The sequence below is a fragment of the Glycine soja genome, chromosome 2 (assembly GCF_004193775.1).
Source record: "Glycine soja cultivar W05 chromosome 2, ASM419377v2, whole genome shotgun sequence".
NCBI classification, from domain to species: Eukaryota; Viridiplantae; Streptophyta; class Magnoliopsida; order Fabales; family Fabaceae; genus Glycine; species Glycine soja.
In genome coordinates this window covers 21,206,639-21,225,407 of record NC_041003.1, presented here as the reverse complement: position 1 = coordinate 21,225,407, position 18,769 = coordinate 21,206,639, and positions in this window count along the sequence as shown.

Genomic DNA, 18,769 nt, shown 5'->3' with positions numbered 1-18,769 from the left:
GGAGTGGACATAATCAATCATAAGTCTGAACCAAACATAAGGCAAGCATAAATAAGTCATAACCAAACATAATCCAAGCATTCAGAAGTAAAATATAATCCAAACAGTCATAATCGAAAACCACATAGAATCCAAGCATAAAAGACTAAAGTTCAAAAAATGATAACGTAAAGAGCACAACCAAATACACGGCTTATAAGAAAAGATAATAATAATCTAAACACTAAGAGGGTGGTGGTGGTGGTGGAAGATCGAAGCTCTGACGAATATAACCCACATCCTCTTCAAGCTGCGTGAGACAGGTATCCATTCCTGCAAAGCGACCATCCAAATAATCAAATCATTCACCTACATAAGTGCGAAGACCCCGTAATTCTGAAAGAACTTCAGTCATAAGGGCTGAATCATCTCGCTAAGGAGGAGGAGAAGGAGTACATTCGTCTTATGTAGGGAGTGCATCTTTTTTCAGCCATTGACCATTGCGATCCTTACGGTAACCAAATGAAGTGATAGCACCAACACCTATAGCAAAGGAACGCTTGACTTGAACAAAAGGTTCATCATCAAGAGGAATTTGAAAATGACGGAGAAAGAGGGTGACCAATTGAGGATATGGAAGAGGTGAATTGGCCCGTAATGCCTTATGCATTCGGTACCGAACCATGTGAGCCTAGTCGATCTGATGACCGGTAAGGAAAGCCCACATCAAAATCAAGTCCTCCTCAGAGGCTTGAGCCAAATTTGAAGACCGGGGAAGCAAAATTCTAACAATAATGTAGTGCATGATGCGATTATCAAAGGTTAATGATCCGGCCAGAAATCTACCAATCATTTCAGCCTGGTCATTACAAACCATACGACGAGCATCATGACTAGAATAATCGAATTTCCAGTCATCAACAATGGTGCCCTCAAAAGGTGCACCTTGACTGGGTAATTTTGTCAATGAAAAGAACAAAGATTGATCAATGATCATAGAGATACCATGCACCTCAGAAGAAATAATACCATCCTGAATTTTTAAATTGCTGTAAAAGACTTTAACAAGTTCAGGATAGTAAGGCAATTTTAAAGACATGAAATCAAGCAATCCAGAGTTTTGAAACACTTGATAACAGTCAAATGTCTCATCATTAAAGAAATCTATGTCTAGGTACTTAGGGTCTAGAATGATCCTAGAAGAAAATTGAGAAAGGTACCGTAGACTTTGGTCATCGGAAGAAAATAGAGTAAATGATCTTGGAGATGATAAGGAAGGATGAATTGGTGCTGTAGGTGCTTCAGATGGTCCGTGGCGGCGATGGGCAGCAGCAGCGATGGTGGAGGATGATCCCTTTCGCTTCTTTGACGATTCTGCCATTTGATGAAGTTTTAGTGAATTTCATTCGGTGGAATCGAAAGAGGAGTGAAAATGATGAAGATTGGGCTTTGCGGGACGTGTTTTGGTTAAGAATTGAGAGAGATATGAAGGTTTGAAGATTAGGGATGAAGGAGGCACGAAGAGGAGATGGTGGCTGCGCAACGTGACTGGTTTTTGTAAGTATTTATAGAGGAGGACATGATGTAATCGATTACAAAGTTTGGTAATTGATTACAGGAGTAATAAGTCTTCTGGTAATCGATTACAGGCTATCTGTTCTTGTGTAATCGATTACGCTTAATGGTAATTGATTACCAAAACACAAACTAGGCTAGTTCCAAAAAAAAAAATTACCTATATCTATGCTAAATACATCTAACAATATCAATCATCACTACTAATGTATGTAATTCAATCATTCAAACATCAAACACACAATAATGCATCAATCAAACATAATAACAAGAATTTAAGCAAAATCAAGCAAAGTAACATACTTAACACAAACAATCAATCACTAAGAATAGATGATTCAATCAATCAATCCTTATTTATCCAAATCACTAATATCTAAGAGGCCTAATTCCCTTCTAATAGAGAAGACTGTTTCTTTGGGGAGAGGTTTTGTGAAGATATCAGAAAGTTGATTCTTTGTATCAACAAACTCTAGCACACAATCTCCCTTTAGGACATGATCTCTTAGAAAATGGTGTCTAATTTCTATATGTTTGGTTCTAGAATGTTGAACTTGATATTTGGTTAAATTTATTGCATTGGTATTATCACACCTAATAGGTATATGATCAAGAAGGATTCCATAGTCAGATAGTTGTTGCTTCATCCATAAAATTTGGGCACAACAACTGCCAGCAGAAATATATTCCGCTTCAGCAATAGATAAAGCAACGCTATTTTGTTTCTTACTATGCCATGATACAAGAGCAGATCCAATAAATTGACATGTCCCACTAGTGCTCTTTCTATCAGTTTTAGATCCGACAAAGTCAGAATCAGAGTATCCTATTAAGTTACAAGTTGAGTTCTTAGGATACCATAATCCTAAGTTGATTGTTCCTACTAGGTATCTTATGATTCTTTTTACTACACTCAAATGTGATTGTTTGGGATTAGATTGGAACCTAGCACACATGCATACACTAAACATGATATCAGGTCTACTAGCAGATAAATAGAGAAGAGATCCAATCATACCTCGATATTGTTTCAAGTCTATAGTCTGACCGGATTCATCTTTATCTAAATAATATACAATACTCATAGGTGTAGCCATGTGCCTTGCACTTTCCACATAAAATATTTTGAGCAATTCTTTGCATTATTTTGCTTGGTTGAAAAATATACCATCTTTAGTTTGCTTGATTTGTAACCCCAGGAAGTAATTTAGTTCTCCCATCATTGACATCTCAAATTCGCTTTGCATATCAAGAGAGAACTCCTTGCACAATGAATCGTTAGTGGATCCAAATATTATATCATCAACATATATTTGAACTAACAGAATATCATCATACTTTCTCTTTATGAATAGTGTGGTATCCACTTTTTGATGCAATCCTACCCCCCAAGGGCATTGGATAGAAGACTCCAAGAAGATTGGGCCAAAAATGCAAGAGAAGGCCCTAGGGTTCTCATGAGCCTTAGGGTAGATTTCGGGCCCATGGGCTAAGTATGAGCCCACTTATCTTTGTACATATTAGATTAAGGTTTCATTAATTTTGGGCCTTGCATTTAGGGCTCCATAATGTAGGTAGGGTACCCTAGAAATATAGGATTTTTCAGCCCTTGCATTTTTAGGGCACCTAGACTAGTTTTTGTATTAGGGGTAGTTTTGTAATTTCACACGAACCCATGAGTCTCGCGTCGCCCTCCTGCCGAAGGGTAGGTTGCGACAGTTGGCGACTCCACTGGGGAGTGTTTTTAGAGAGTTAGGCCAATCAATCGGTGTGCATTCCTTACCACGACTTCTCCTTTGTTCTTTTTTCTTTATCTTTTTCCTTATGTTCTTGTATATATAAACTCTTGGATGCTTTTAGTGTGTTTTTAAAATGTATGCATAAGATAGATATTTATTCATTTGATGCACACAAACACCAACACTATTTGCACACACGGTGAGTTGAAAAAGGGGCCCCATACCCGGGTCCATGGGAACATAAGGAGTGGAGGTGAATCTGTGGTCATGCTAGGTTTCCGACTTGCTTGATAACAGTGAACCCTCATCTAGAGTTTTTCTCTTTGATAACATATTGTTGCTGGTAGTCCCTACTGCCACAATATGTTCTTCGAAAGGGAGGATACCTCTAGAAACCATCAAGAGAGATATGACCACCTTGGGAATTATCACTAAAAGCCTTTTTAGTTCCTCCTATGTAGGTCTCTAAAATAGGGGCATGATTCAAACACGCTGCGTGCCGTTTTAAACACTACCATGCATCTAGTCCTAAATGTCGTGTACGCCTTTGCTTATGATTATTTGTGGATATTGTCGTACTATGTGCATCCCCGTGTTGTGCTTTTTTTTTTTTGGCATCTGCATCATGCACGGGTTGCGTCTTGATCCCCTCACTTTGTCAAATCGACGGAGGGTTCGTGTCGCCTTCTTAAATGCATACGTCGGGCGCCATGCTACCCGAATGTTATATCTAAGAAGGGGACAATTTTCCAGGCTCCTATATTCGTAAAATGCATCTGTGTCATATGCATTTCTTCATGCATTCATCCATTCCACCCATGATAGATGTTAGAGTCTTGATTCGCACTGGGTTTTGTTTCACTTTAGTAAAACATGGGATCGAGTCAGGCACCTTCGCTTAAAAAGAGGTTCTATCAAGTCAAGGTCAAAAGCCTAGGAGTCACCAGTCTGAAAGAGTTAGGGCAGTTGATAGGTCAGCTCCAGCGACAAGCCTTTCGCAAAGCTTACGGTAAAATTTGGGACCTAGCCATGGCAGAGGTCTCCACAGAGGCCATTGCCTCCCTCGCCCAATATTATGACCGGCCGTTGAGGTGCTTCACCTTTGGGGACTTCCAGTTATCACCCATGGTGGAAGAGTTTGAAGAGATCCTGGGATGCCCTCTAGGGGGAAGGAAACCCTACCTCTTCTCAGGATTCTATCCCTCTTTAGCTAGAATTTCTAAGATAGTCCAAATCTCGATGCAGGAATTAGACTATAGAAAGCAAGTCGAAAATGGGGTGGTTGGAGTACCGAGGAAATATTTGGAAGCAAAAGCAAGAATCTTGGCAGGTAAAGGCGAATGGGCCTCGTTCATAGACATCCTCACACTTTTGATCTTCGGAGGGGGTCCTCTTTCCAAATGTGGATGGGTTGGTGGACCTAGTGGCGATCGACGCTTTTCTCGCCTTTCATGACCGCAAGGAAAGCCCAGTTGTCGCTATCCTAGCCGATCTATATGACACCTTCGACCGAAGATGTGAAAAGAGCAGTACAAGGATTGTTTTCTGTACTCCGGCCCTCTACGTATGGTTGGTTTTGCACCTTTTCCGCCAAGAGGTGAGACATGCTTGCCCACTAGAAGGCCACCGCTCATGCACAGAGAAAAAAGAGGCAAGTTGGGACCGACTCTTAGCAAGCAAAGAAGGAGCGTCTGTCAACTGGTTCCCCTGATGGAAAGAAGGAAGAACCAGGGTTCTTATTTCGTGCGGAGGATTTCCAAATGTTCCCTTGATGGGGACAAGGGGTTGCATCAATTACAATCCCGTTCTTGCTATAAAACAACTTGGCTACCCTATGAGAGGGGCACCACTAGAGGAAGAGCTCGCACCTATTATCGCATGAGGTTTTAATAAAACCAACGCGGAGGCACTTCAGAAGGTCCGCAAGGCATGAGAGATGGTGCAAAAGAAGGACAAGGAACTCAGAGGCAGTAACAATGGGCCCATCGGCGGCTACCGTAGATGGTTGAAAGCCCACATGCAAGGTCTGGATTGGCTCCCGAGTTTGAGAACCACTAAGGGGGTGGAAGTTGAAGCTCCGGACGAGGACGAAGAGGTGCAAGCCCTCAAGGCAGAACTCGAGAAAGTCCAAACAGTCAAAAACAAGTTCAAATCAGCAGCTCTTAAGATCCGAAAGGAGAATGCCGAACTCTGAGACGTAAATATTGCCACCACCAAGGCCTTGTAACAAGAGACCAAAAGGGCCCGTAGGGAAAAACATGGCCGGAACAAATTCCGAGGGGCTCTGTGGAGCAGTAACAGCGAGCTTAAGCTCCGGAGAGAGGAAAGGGACCAATCACTAGTAGACAGTTTGATCTTGAAGGATGAGTTGAGGATTTGCCTAAGGTCCAAGAGAAGCTTGTCTCAGCAGTTGTGCAAGACCGAGACCAACATGTTAGCCATCATCAGCAAGTACCAAGAAGAATTAAATCTAGCCACGGCCCACGAGCACAAAGTGGCGGACGAGTATGCCCAAGTGTACGCGAAAAAGGAGGCTAGAGGAAGGGTGATTGACTCGTTACATCAAGAGGCAACAATGTGGATGGACCGATTTGCTCTTACTTTGAACGGGAGTCAAAAACTTCCCCGATTGCTGGCCAAGACCAAAGCAATGGCGGACACCTACTCCGCCCCCGAGGAGATCCACGGGCTTCTCAGCTATTGTCAGCATATGATAGACTTAATGGCCTATATAATTAGGAACCGTTAGGAAGTTTGTATTGTCACTCAGATCTTGACTAGTTATAACTTCTTAATAAAATGAGTTTATCTCGCGTTTTTACTCTAAAAATTAGTACGAATCAAATCACTCCCACATTTTATCTCTAGCATGCATTCATTATTTTTACATACTCCTCACGTTTGGTTTTTTAGGAAAAACGTCATAACTAAATGCGCCCCAAGGCATCCCTATCACACCAGATCCAAATCTAGGATGATGGGTGACCAAGAGGAAGTACAGGAATAGATGAAAGCCGACATGTCGGCTTTGAAAGAGCAAATGGCTTCCATGATGGATGCCATGCTAGGAATGAGGCAACTAATGGAGAATAGCGCGGCCACCGCTGCCGCTGTTAGTTCAGCTACAGAAGCAGACCCAACTCTCCCAACTACCGCGCACCATCCTATCCCAAGCGTGGTAGGACAAGAAAGAAGCATACTGGGGCACATCAGCAACCCCCATCTGGGATACAACTGAGTGGCTTACCCCTATGGATTACCGCCTAATTACATGCCACCAGTCATACGTGATGACGCAGGTCATGTCCCTTCCCCCATCCTTGAAGGGGAGCCTCCTCGACAGTCGGACGAGATTCATGAGGATCGTCGAGAACATGCCCAAGGAGACATCGATTCCTACTCCTCGGTCCCCGTCGAGGGGCCGGCACCCAACACACTACCCTAGGCCAACCTCACGGGAGAACCTCGAAACCCCCCAACACAGCCAATATCTTTGTCCGCAGGAGGGCCACCCCCGACAGCGGAAGAAAAGAGGAAACCCGATCTCATTGAAGAGAGATTGAGAGTTGTTGAAGGCTTTGGCGACTAACCGTTCGCGGACATGGCTGATCTTTGCTTAGTATCGGACGTCGTTATCCCCTCGAAATTCAAGGTACCTGATTTCGATAGGTACAAAGGGACGACTTGTCCTAAGAACCATCTCAAAATGTATTGTCGCAAGATGGGGGCGCATTCTAGGGATGAAAAGTTGTTGATGCACTTCTTCCAAGATAGTTTGGCTGGGGCCGCGGTCGTCTGGTACACTAATCTAGAAGCTTCTCGCATCCACATTTGGAAGGACTAGATTACCGCCTTCCTTAGGCAATATTAGTACAACTCTGATATGGCTTCCGATCGGACTCAGCTGCAGAACATGGTTAAAAGGGAAAGCGAGTCCTTTAAAGAGTATGCTCAGCGTTGGAGGGACCTGGCAGCGCAAGTAGCCCCTCCCATGGTCGGAAGGGAAATGATTACCATGATGGTAGACACCTTGCCGGTGTTTTACTATGAGAAATTAGTGGGCTACATGCCCTCCAGCTTCGCAGACTTGGTATTCGCCAGGGAAAGAATCGAAGTGGGCTTGAAGATAGGGAAATTCGATTACGTCTCCTCCACAAGTACCAACGCTAGGAGGATCGGAGCGACTGGGGCAAAGAGGAAGGAAGGAGATACCCATGTCGTCACTTCAACACCCACATGGATCAAGCCGCCGCAGATCTCCCACGATACCCATCAGTATGCACAACATCACCCGAGCTTCTCAGCTCGCGCCGGGGACTCCTCCAACTCAACACCCGTACAACCTAGGGCGCCCGCGCCCATCTAGAGGGAGGCCCCCCAAGCTCCGGCTCCAACCCCGACTCGCCCGACCGGCAATGCCCACTTTGGCGTTGATTCCAACGCGATAAGGAACTTTCCCCTGAGGCAAACTCCAGAATTCACCTCGATCTCAATGACGTATGAAGACCTCTTGCCATCCCTCGTCACCAACCAGATGGCTGTGATATCTCCCGGAAGGATCTACTAGCCTCCTTTCCCAAAGTGGTATAACCCTAACGCAACCTGCGCATACCATGGGAAAACCCCGGGCCACTCAATCGAACAGTGCATGGCCTTTAAACACAAGGTCCAAAGTTTGATAGAAGCCGGATGGCTGACGTTTCAAGAGGACCGGCCCAATGTAAAGACAAACCCGCTTGCCAATCATGGAGGGGGAGCGGTTAATGTCGTTGAGTTGGGTAGGCTGCGTAGGTCCAAACCTTTGAAGGACCTGACGACCCCCAGAAGGTTTATCTACGAGGCCCTACAAAAGGGTGGCGTAATTCCCAGCGGAGGGCATGAAAAAGATTCCTATTTGATGCATCCTGGCGCACCACATAACATGGAAGCATGTTTAGTTGTAGAAGACTTGTTGCAACATATGATAGACCAAGGCCAGCTGGAAGTCAGTGATGAAGGGGTGATGAGCAGCACATATGCATACAGTCCGTAGATGAGGAAGGTCTTAGAAAGCCTGAGCCTTTGGTGATACATTTCACCAAAGGCACAACTCCCCAAACGCCCTGATACCCCTCGGTAGTTAGACCTATTCCATTTCCATACAAAAACAGCCACGCAGTTCCGTGGAGGTATGCGCCTCCAAGTGAAAGGAAGGAAGAAGCCGCCAACATCAGCTCGTTGTCGACCAAAGTAACCAATATCATGGGGCTGAGCGGCATGACCCGTAGCGGTCGCGTGTTCGCACCCCCTGACCTGCCGACACAGCCCGCAAACGCTAAAGGGAAGGCGAAGATAGCGGAAGGACAAAATGACAAAGTGATCCCGCTCTAGACGAGAATGTTCCAATGAAAGGTATTTCTAAGAGAAGGGATGGCTATGACAAGAAAGAAGTATCGCTCGAGGAGGCAGGCGAGTTCCTCCGCATTATTCAACAAAGTGAGTTCAAGGTCATTGAGCAGCTCAACAAAACCCTGGCTAGAGTCTCTCTTTTGGAACTGGTCATGAGCTCTGAGCCTCATCGAGCTTTGCTAGTAAAAGTCTTGAATGAAGCTCATGTAGCCCAAGACATCTCCGTAGAAGGCTTTGGGGGACTCATCAATAACATCACCGCCAACAACTACCTCACCTTCGTTGAAGAGGAAATCCCTGCCGAGGGGAGAGGGCATAACAGGGCTTTGCATGTGTCAGTCAAATGCATGGATCACATCGTGGCCAAAGTACTCATTGATAACGACTGTAGTTTGAACGTAATGCCCAAAAGCACATTGGAGAAATTGTTGTTTAACGCTTCCCATCTAAGGACAAGTTCCATGGTGGTTTGTGCCTTCGACGATAGTCGCCGAGAGGTAAGGGGAGAGATCGACCGCCCCGTACAGATAGGGCCTCATACCTGTCAGGTTACGTTCCAAGTGATGGATATTAACCCGGCTTACAACTGTCTTTTGGGGCGCCCGTGGATTCACTCAGTGAGAGTCATTCCCTCTACACTCCACCAAAAACTGAAGTTCGTAGTGGAGGGGCATTTGGTCATTGTATTGGAGGACGAAGACGTCTTGGTAAGTTGCCCTTCCTCTATGCCATATGTGGAAGCTGCGGAGGAGTCATTGGAAACAGCTTTCCAATCTTTTGAGGTAGTAAGCATTGCCTCTATAGATTCCCTCTCTGGGCAGCCTTGCCTATCCAATACGGCAATGATGGTCGCGCGGGTGATGTTGGGGTACGGCTACGAGCCCATAATGGGTTTGGGCAAGAACAACGGCAGCAGAACCAACTTGGTAAGCACCAGAGGAAACCACGGGAAGTTTGGGTTAGGCTATAAACCTACGCAAACTGACATAAGGAAAAGTATCTCCGAAAGGAAGAACAGAGGCCAAGGCTCGCGGGTGGGACAACAAGCCGAAGGGGCCCTGCCCTGCCACATCAGTAGAAGCTTTATAAGTACGGGTCTAAGACACGAAGGCCAAGTCGCCACGATATGCAAGGATGACTCCCCGAGGGGATCAGATTTGGTACGGCCATGTCCTCCTGGTTTCTGACTAGGAAATTGGAGAGTGGAGGAGCGCCCGGACGTTTACGCGACAAGCATAATGTAACCCTTTGTAGCTTTAAAACTCTACGATTGGGCCTAGGCTTTAGAGTTTCCTTATGTTAAGGAATTATGTCTTTTGTTCCTGAATTTATAATATAAAGATCTTTCTTCATCTTTTCCTACGCCTCTACCCATTCTCATTCATTTGCATGTTTATTTCTTTACGCTTAAAAATGCCAGATCCGACGACGAGTCCCTCAAAGGTACTGATACCTAGGACCCTGCCGTCGATTTCGAGGAAGAAGCGGGTCGGACGGAGAGTGAAGAGGACGAGGATGTGGGACTTCCCCCAGAGCTGGAGAGGATAATAGCTCAGGAGGACCAAGAGATGAGGCCTCATCAAGAAGAGACAAAACTAGTAGACTTAGGAATCGACAGTGGGAAAAAGGAGGTAAAGATAGGTATGGGTATGACCGCACCCATCCGTGAAGAATTGATGGCCCTGCTAAAAAACTACCTGTCATACCCTAATTTCGTCCGGAGACCTTTGCTTGATGACATTCGACCTTTCTTTGGTCCTTGTGAGGTGCTTGGCATCCATCATTAGGCAATTTGTGAAATTCCAGGACATGCCGAAAAACCAAAAAAATATTGATGCACAATCTGTAAGTTTCCGTGACACACCGGAAATCAAAGGGAAGCATCGTTGCATAATTAAGTGAGGTTCCGTAACATTCCGTAAGTCAAAAAGGGGATGATTATGTAATCCGCAAGGTTCCGTAACATTACGGAAAGAAAACAAGTATCGTTACGAAATTCGTAAGTTTCCGTAACTTTACGAAAAAAGAATCACCAAAAAGAAGCAGAGGGGGGTGTACTTAGTAAAAATGGGGGTGCAAATAGCACCCAGGCCCACTTGGGCCCTCCAGAATATTCCTCCAAAAGGCTGTTGCTTCTGGAGGAAGCAACCTGGCTCGCCTGGGCTAGCTGAGCTCGCCTGGGCGAGCTGGGCGGCAACCACCTCCCCTATTTTGCTATAAATAGGGGAGGAAGTGAAGAAGAAAAGGGTTCAGCCCCTTTGGCACTTGTCTCTCTTTCGAATTTGCTTGGAAAAATTGTTTCCGTGAAGAAAATCTAAGCCGAGGCGCTTCCGAAACGTTTCCGTAACGTTTTCAGTGAAGAATTTCGCAAAGGTTTCAACCGTTCTTCGACGTTCTTCATTCGTTCTTCATCGTTCTTCGATCTTCAACGGGTAAGTACCTCGAACCAAGCTTTTCGATTCATTCTATGTACCCGTAGTGGTCCACATTGTGTTTCGTGCATTTTTATTCTCGTTTTGTTTACTTTTTATACCCCCTCTTGACGTGCTTAAGCCATTTTACTTAAGTCATTTCTCGCTTAACTTAAAAATAAAATAAATTTCCACCGAACGTTTGAATTGTATTATCCGTTAACTTCGGTTAAAATGAATTCCGACCGTTTGGTCGTGCCGTAACCACGTTGGAAATCAAAAAGAAGAGGTAAAAAATAATATAATAATAAAAAAAAACATCTTTTAGCAAAATAAAGCGGAAAATCAATCGAACGTTTTCTCTTTGGGATTTCTCATTCTTAATCGAATTGACTAATAACTAAAGTGAAACTAAGGCTAAAATCAACTCGCCTAGTCAAGCTCGTCCACAAAAATAGGTTTTTGAAGTTTGTCATTCCAAATTCTCATTAAGTAAAATGGATCATCTTCAAGGTCCAACGCCTTAAAATGATCACCTCTTAAGTAAAAAAGAATCACTTGATAAGAAAGAACTACGTTGGTCTGATTTTCTCATTCCAAATTGAGGAATACGTAGGAGCAAAGGGAAACACCCTTGTCGACCACAAAAAAGGAAAAATATAAAAAGGATATAAGGACATAAAAGGGAACGTAAAAATCAAAGTCATGTTTGCACATTCGATTAAAGGTTGTCGTCCCTTGTGACGGACGTGTGGGGTGCTAATACCTTCCCCGCGCGTAAATACAACTCCCGAACCTTTCACTTAAAAGTTCGTAGATCGCGTCTTTTCCGGTTTTTCCGACGTTTTCCTCAAATAAACGTTGGTGGCGACTCCGCGCGTATTCCTTTCGTGGAACACGCATCCCGCGAGTCACGCGTCGCCCTCCCGCCGAAGGGTAGGTTGCGACAGTTGGCGACTCCACTGGGGATCATTTTTAGAGAGTTAGGCCATTTAATTTTGTGCAATGTTTTCCCGTGACTTACCCCTTTGTTGGTTTCCTTTCATTATGTTCTTGTGTATATAAACTCTTTGTTGCTTTTAATGCGTTTTAAAATGTATGCATGAAGTAAATATTTATTCATTTGATGTACACAAACACCAACACTATTTGCACACACTGTGAGTGAAAAAGGGCCCTATACCCGGGTTCATGGGAGTATAAGGAGTGGAGGTGAATCTGTGATCATGCTAGGTCTCCGACTTGCTTGATTACAGTGAACCCTCATCTAGAGTTTTTCTTTTTGAAAACATATTGTTGCTAGTAGTCCCTACTACTGCAGTATGTTCTTCGAAGGGGATGATACCTCTAGAAACCATCAAGAGAGATATGACTACCTTGGGGGATATCACTAAAAGCCTAGTTAGCTCTCTCCCTTATAGGTCCCTTAAATAGGGGCACGGAGCAAACACGCTGCGTGCCATTTTTCACACTGCCATGCATAAGTATCATATACCCTTTTGCTTATATTTGTTTGTGAATATTGTCATACTGTGTACATTCCTGCATTGTGTCTTTTGCATAGGCATTGCATATGGGTTCTGTCTTGATCCCTTCTGTAAACAAACCAACGGAGGGTCCGTGTCGCCTTCTTAAAAACGTGCGTTGGGGAATTTTGCTACCCCTAGACGTCGTATCTAAGAAGGGGACAAATTCCCTGGACCCCCGCATTCCTAGATTGCATCTGTGTCATATGCATTCCATCATGCATTCATCCATCCCACCCATGAGATATCGGAGTTTTGATTTGCACCAGCTTTTGTCTTACTTTAGCAAGCATGGGAACAAATCAAACCGGCAAGAGGTTCTACCGAGTCAAGGTCAAAAGCCTAGATACCACCAGCATCAAGGAATTAGGGCGGTTGATGGAACCTCTCCAAATGCAAGCCTTCCGCAAGACTTACGGAACGATCTTAGAGTTGACCATAGCAGAGGTGTCCATAGAAGCCATTGCATCACTTACCCAATACTACGACCAGCCTTTGAGGTGCTTCACATTTGGAGACTTCCAATTAGTACCAACCATTGAAGAATTTGAGGAAATTCTAGGATGTCCTCTCGGGGGAAGAAAACCATATCTTTCCTCCGGGTGTCTCCCCTCTTTGAGCAGAATCGCAACTGTGGTCAAGGATTCAGCAAGAGGTTTGGACCGCATAAAACAGACTCGGAACGGCATAGTGGGCCTACCACAGAGGTACCTAGAAGACAAGGCGAGGGGTATGGCCAATCAAGGAGATTGGGTCCCGTTTATGGATGTGTTAGCTTTGCTAATTTTTGGGGTCGTCCTCTTTCCAAACGTGGATGGTTTGGTGGACCTAGCAGCAATCGACGCTTTCCTTGCCTACCACTATAGCAAGGAAAGTCCGGTGGTAGCTGTCTTGGCAGATCTATTTGACACATTTGACCGAAGGTGCGAAAAGAGTAGCGCACGGATCATCTGTTGCTTACCCGCCCTCTGTGTTTGGTTGGTTTCGCACTTGTTCCAACAAGACACAAGACATCCATGTCCGCTCCTGAGCCATCGCTCGTGTACTGAAAAGAGGAGAATAGATTGGGACCAGCTCTTGGCCGGGATAGGAGGTAGAACAATCAGTTGGTTCCCCCAATGGAAGGAAGGAAAAGAATGAGTCCTTTTCTCATGTGGAAGATACCCAAACATTCCGCTGGTAGGAACGAGGGGTTGTATTAATTACAATCCCGCGCTCGCTATAAGACAACTAGGGTACCCCATGAGGGGAGCACCGACGGAAGAAAGCATGTCTCCTTTCCTTGTGAGGGATTTCAGCGCACAAAATTCCAAGACTATACAAAGAATCCATAAGGCATGGGAAACCCCGTTAAGGAAAGATCAAGAACTTAGAGGCATTCGTAATGGCATCATTGGTGGGTACCACGAATGGCTGAAAGTTCATATACGAAGTTTAGATTGGCTCGCCAAGTTAAAAGTCGTCAGCGAAGAGAGTTTTGAAGCACCGGAAGAGGACGAAGAAGTCCAAGCTCTCAAAAGCGAGTTAGGAAAGGCGAAATTTGCCAAGGAGAAGTTCAAGTTGGCCGCAACACACATTCGGAAGGAGTGTGCCGGGTTACGGGAGGAGAATGCAATTACCGCAAGAGCCCTTGAACAAGAGACCAAGAGGGCTCGCAAGGAAGAGTATGGCCGGAACAAATTTCGCGGAGCTCTGTGGGGTAGCAATAGTGAACTCAAGTTGCGAAGGGAAGAAAGAGACCAGTCGCGAGCACATAGCATGGTTCTGAAAGAGGAGTTAATTGCTTGTTCGAGGTCCAAAAGAAGCTTGTCTCAGCGTTTATGCGAGACGGAGACCAACATGCTAGCTATCATCACTAAGTACCAAGAAGAGTTGGGTCTAGCCATGGCCCACGAGCATAGAATCGCGGACGAGTATGCACAAGTGTACGCGGAAAAAGAGGCTAGAGGAAGGGTGATCGACTCTTTACACCAAGAGGCAACCATGTGGATGGACCGGTTTACCCTTACCTTGAACGGGAGTCAAGAACTTCCCCGCTTATTAGCCAAGGCCAAGGCGATGGCAGACACCTACTCCACCCCCGAAGAGATTCATGGGCTTCTCGGCTATTGTCAGCATATGATAGACTTAATGACCCACATAATTAGAAATCGTTAGGAAACTTGTATGGTCTCTCAGACCTTGACTAGATATGACTTCCTTTTTGAAATAAAATGATTTGGTCCCATGTTTCTACTCCAAAAAGCTTGTGCAAATCAAATCACTCCTACATTTCATCTCTAGCATGCATTTTCTTTCTTTACCCACTCCTCACGTTTGGTTTTTTAGGGAAAAACACCATAACTAAACGCGCCGCAAGGGATCCCTATCGCACCAGATCCAAATCTAGAACGATGGGTGATCAAGAGGAGACGCAGGAACAGATGAAAGCCGACATGTCGGCTCTGAAAGAACAAATGGCCTCCATGATGGAGGCCATGTTAAGTATGAAGTAGCTCATAGAGAAGAACGCGGCCACCGCCGCCACTGTCAGTTCGGCTGCCGAAGCAGACCCGACTCTCTTGGCAACTACGCACCATCCTCCCTCAAACATAGTAGGACGGGGAAGGGACACACTGGGGCACGATGGCAGCCCTCACCTGGGATACAACCGAGCGGCTTACCCTTATGGATTGCCGCCCAACTATTCACCACCCGTCTTGCAAGAAGATGCGGGCCACATTGCTTCTCCCGTCCATGAAAGAGAGCCTCCTCAGCAGCCCGACGAAGTCCACAAAGACCCTCACGATTATGCTCGAAGGGATGTCGAGTTCTATCCCCCGATCCCCGAAGGGCCGGCACCAGGCACGTTGCCTCAACCCAACATCGCAGCACCACCAATAGTTCTGTCCACGGAAGGGCCGCCCCCAGCAACTGAAGAAAGGAGGAAGCTCGATCTCCTTGAGGAAAGATTGAGGGCCGTAGAAGGATTTGGGGACTATCCGTTCGCAGACATGACGGATCTTTGCTTAGTACCCGATGTTGTTATTCCCTCGAAGTTCAAAGTGCCGGACTTCGACAAGTATAAAGGGACGACTTGTCCCAAAAACCATCTCAAGATGTACTGCCGTAAGATGGACGCCCACTCTAAAGATGAAAAGCTATTAATACACTTCTTTCAGGATAGCTTGGCCGGAGCTGCGGTAGTATGGTACACTAATTTGGAAGCTTCCCGTATCCGTACTTGGAAGGATCTGATTACCGCCTTCCTAAGGCAGTATCAGTACAATTCTGATATGGCTCCTGACCGTACTCAACTGCAGAATATGTTCAAGAAAGAGGGTGAAACCTTTAAAGAATATGCGCAGCGATGGAGGGATTTGGCGGCACAAGTAGCTCCTCCCATGGTTGAGAGAGAGATGATCACCATGATGGTAGACACTCTGCCAGTGTTCTACTATGAGAAGCTAGTAGGTTACATGCCGTCCAGCTTTGCGGATCTGGTGTTTGCCGGGGAAAGAATCGAGGTAGGATTGAAAAGAGGAAAGTTTGATTACGTTTCCTCCACAAACGCAAATGCCAAAAGAATCGGGGCAACAGGGGCAAAAAGGAAGGAGGGAGATGCCCATGCCGTCTCTTCAACACCCGCGTGGGTCAAAACCCAGCAAACACCTCATGGTATCCATCAGTACGCGCAACATCACCCAAGCTTCTCGGCTCATACTGGGAACGCCTCTAGTTCAACACCCGTGCAGCCTAAGGCACCCACCCAGAGGGAAGCTCCCCAAGTTCCAACTCCGAACACGACTCGACCGGCCGGTACTTCCAACACGACAAGGAACTTCCCTCCAAGGCCATTTCCGGAATTCACCCCACTCCCAATGACGTACGAAGATCTTCTGCCATCCCTCATCGCCAATCATTTGGCCGTGGTAACTCCCGGAAGGGTCCTCGAACCCCCTTTCCCGAAGTGGTATGACCCTAACGCAACTTGCAAGTACCATGGGGGTGTCCCGGGGCATTCTGTCGAAAAATGCTTGGCCCTTAAATACAAGGTCCAACATTTAATGGATGCTGGATGGCTGACTTTCCAAGAGGATCGGCCCAATGTGAGAACCAACCCGCTCGCCAATCATGGAGGGGGAGCGGTTAATGCAGTTGAGTCCGATAGGCCGCACAGGTCTAAACCTTTAAGGGATGTGGCAACCCCTAGGAGGTTTATCTTTGAGGCCCTACAAAAAGGAGGTGTGATTCCCCATAGTGGGTGTAAGGAGGATTCCTGTCTGCTACACTCCGGCGAGATGCATGACATGGAGACGTGTTTGGGAGTAGAGGAATTGTTACAGCGGATGATAGATCAAGGTCGACTGGAAGTCGGCATTGAAGGAAAAGAAGAGCAGCATATATGCATGCAATCTACGGAGGGGAGCGGTGTTGCAAAGCCCAAACCCTTGGTGATATACTTCACTAAAAGCGCAGCTTCGCAAAAGCCCGGACACCCCTTAATAGCCAAACCTGTTCCTTTCCCGTACCAAAATAGCCACGCGGTCCCATGGAGATATACACCTCCGGGGGAGAAGGAAGAAGAAGTCACTGACGTCAGCTCGCTGTCAGCTAAAGTAATAAATATCATGGGACTGAGTGGTGTGACCCGTAGTGGTCATGTGTTCGCACCTCCGGACCTACCAGTCCAACCCGTCGACGTCAAGGGAAAAGGAAAAGTGGTGGAGGAACAAGATGGTGAAGCACCCCACGCTTCAAATAAAGATATTCCAGCAAAGGGCCCCCCGGAGAAAAAGGATGGTAAAAAGGAGGTGTCGCTAGAGGAAGCCAGCGAGTTCCTTCGGATAATTCAGCAGAGCGAATTCAAGGTTATCGAACAGCTCAACAAAACCCCGGCCAGGGTCTCGCTGTTGGAGTTACTTATGAGCTCCGAGCCTCATCGGGCTCTGCTAGTAAAAGTTCTGAACGAGGCTCATGTGGCCCAAGATATCTCGGTAGAAGGTTTCGGAGGGCTGGTAAACAATATCACTGCCAACAACTATCTTGCCTTCGCCGAAGAAGAAATCCCTGTCGAGGGGAGAGGGCATAATAAGGCTTTACACGTATCAGTCAAGTGTATGGACCATATCGTAGCCAAGGTGCTCATCGATAATGGTTCCAGTTTAAACGTGATGCCTAAGAGCACGTTGGAGAAGTTACCATTCAATGCTTCCCACTTAAAACCGAGTTCAATGGTGGTTCGTGCTTTCGACGGCACTCGCCGAGAGGTTAGGGGAGAGATCGATCTCCCAGTACAAATAGGCCCTCACACCTGTCAAGTCACCTTCCAAATAATGGATATTAACCCCCCTTACAGCTGCCTGTTGGGGCGCCCGTGGATCCACTCAGTGGGAGTTGTGCCTTCTACACTCCACCAAAAGCTGAAATTCGTAGTGGAGGGGCACTTGGTCATCGTGTCAGGCGAGGAAGACATCTTGGTAAGCTGCCCATCCTCCATGCCTTATGTGGAAGCCGCAGAAGAATCGTTAGAAACTGCTTTCCAGTCGTTTGAGGTGGTCAGCATTTCCTCCGTGGACTCCCTCTTTGGGCAGCCTTGTCTGTCTGATGCAGCGGTAATGATGGCCCGAGTTATGTTGGGGAACGGTTATGAACCCGGGATGGGTTTAGGCAAAGACAACGGCGGCATAACTAGCCTGATAAATACTCAAGGAAACCATGGGAAGTATGGTTTAGGCTATAAGCCCACTCAGGCGGACATGAAAAGAAGCATCGCGGGAAGGAAGAACAGTGGTCAAAGCTCGCGTTGGAGACAAGAAAGTGAAGGAAGCCCGCCCTGCCACATAAGTAGAAGCTTTATAAGCGCGGGTCTGGGAGACAAAGGTCAAGTGTTCGCGATATGCGAAGATGATGTTCCGAGTACTTTGGATTTGGTACGACCATGCCCTCCTGATTTCTAGCTGGGGAATTGGCGAGTGGAGGAACGCCCCGGCATTTACGCAACGAGTATAATATCCGATGACGAGTCCCCCGAAGGTACTAATACCTGGGACCCGCCTATCGACTTCGAGCAAAAAATGAATCAAACGGAAGATGAAGGAAATGAGGATGTGGGACTTCCCCCAGAACTAGAAAGAATGGTCGCCCATGAGGACCAAGAAACGGGGCCTCA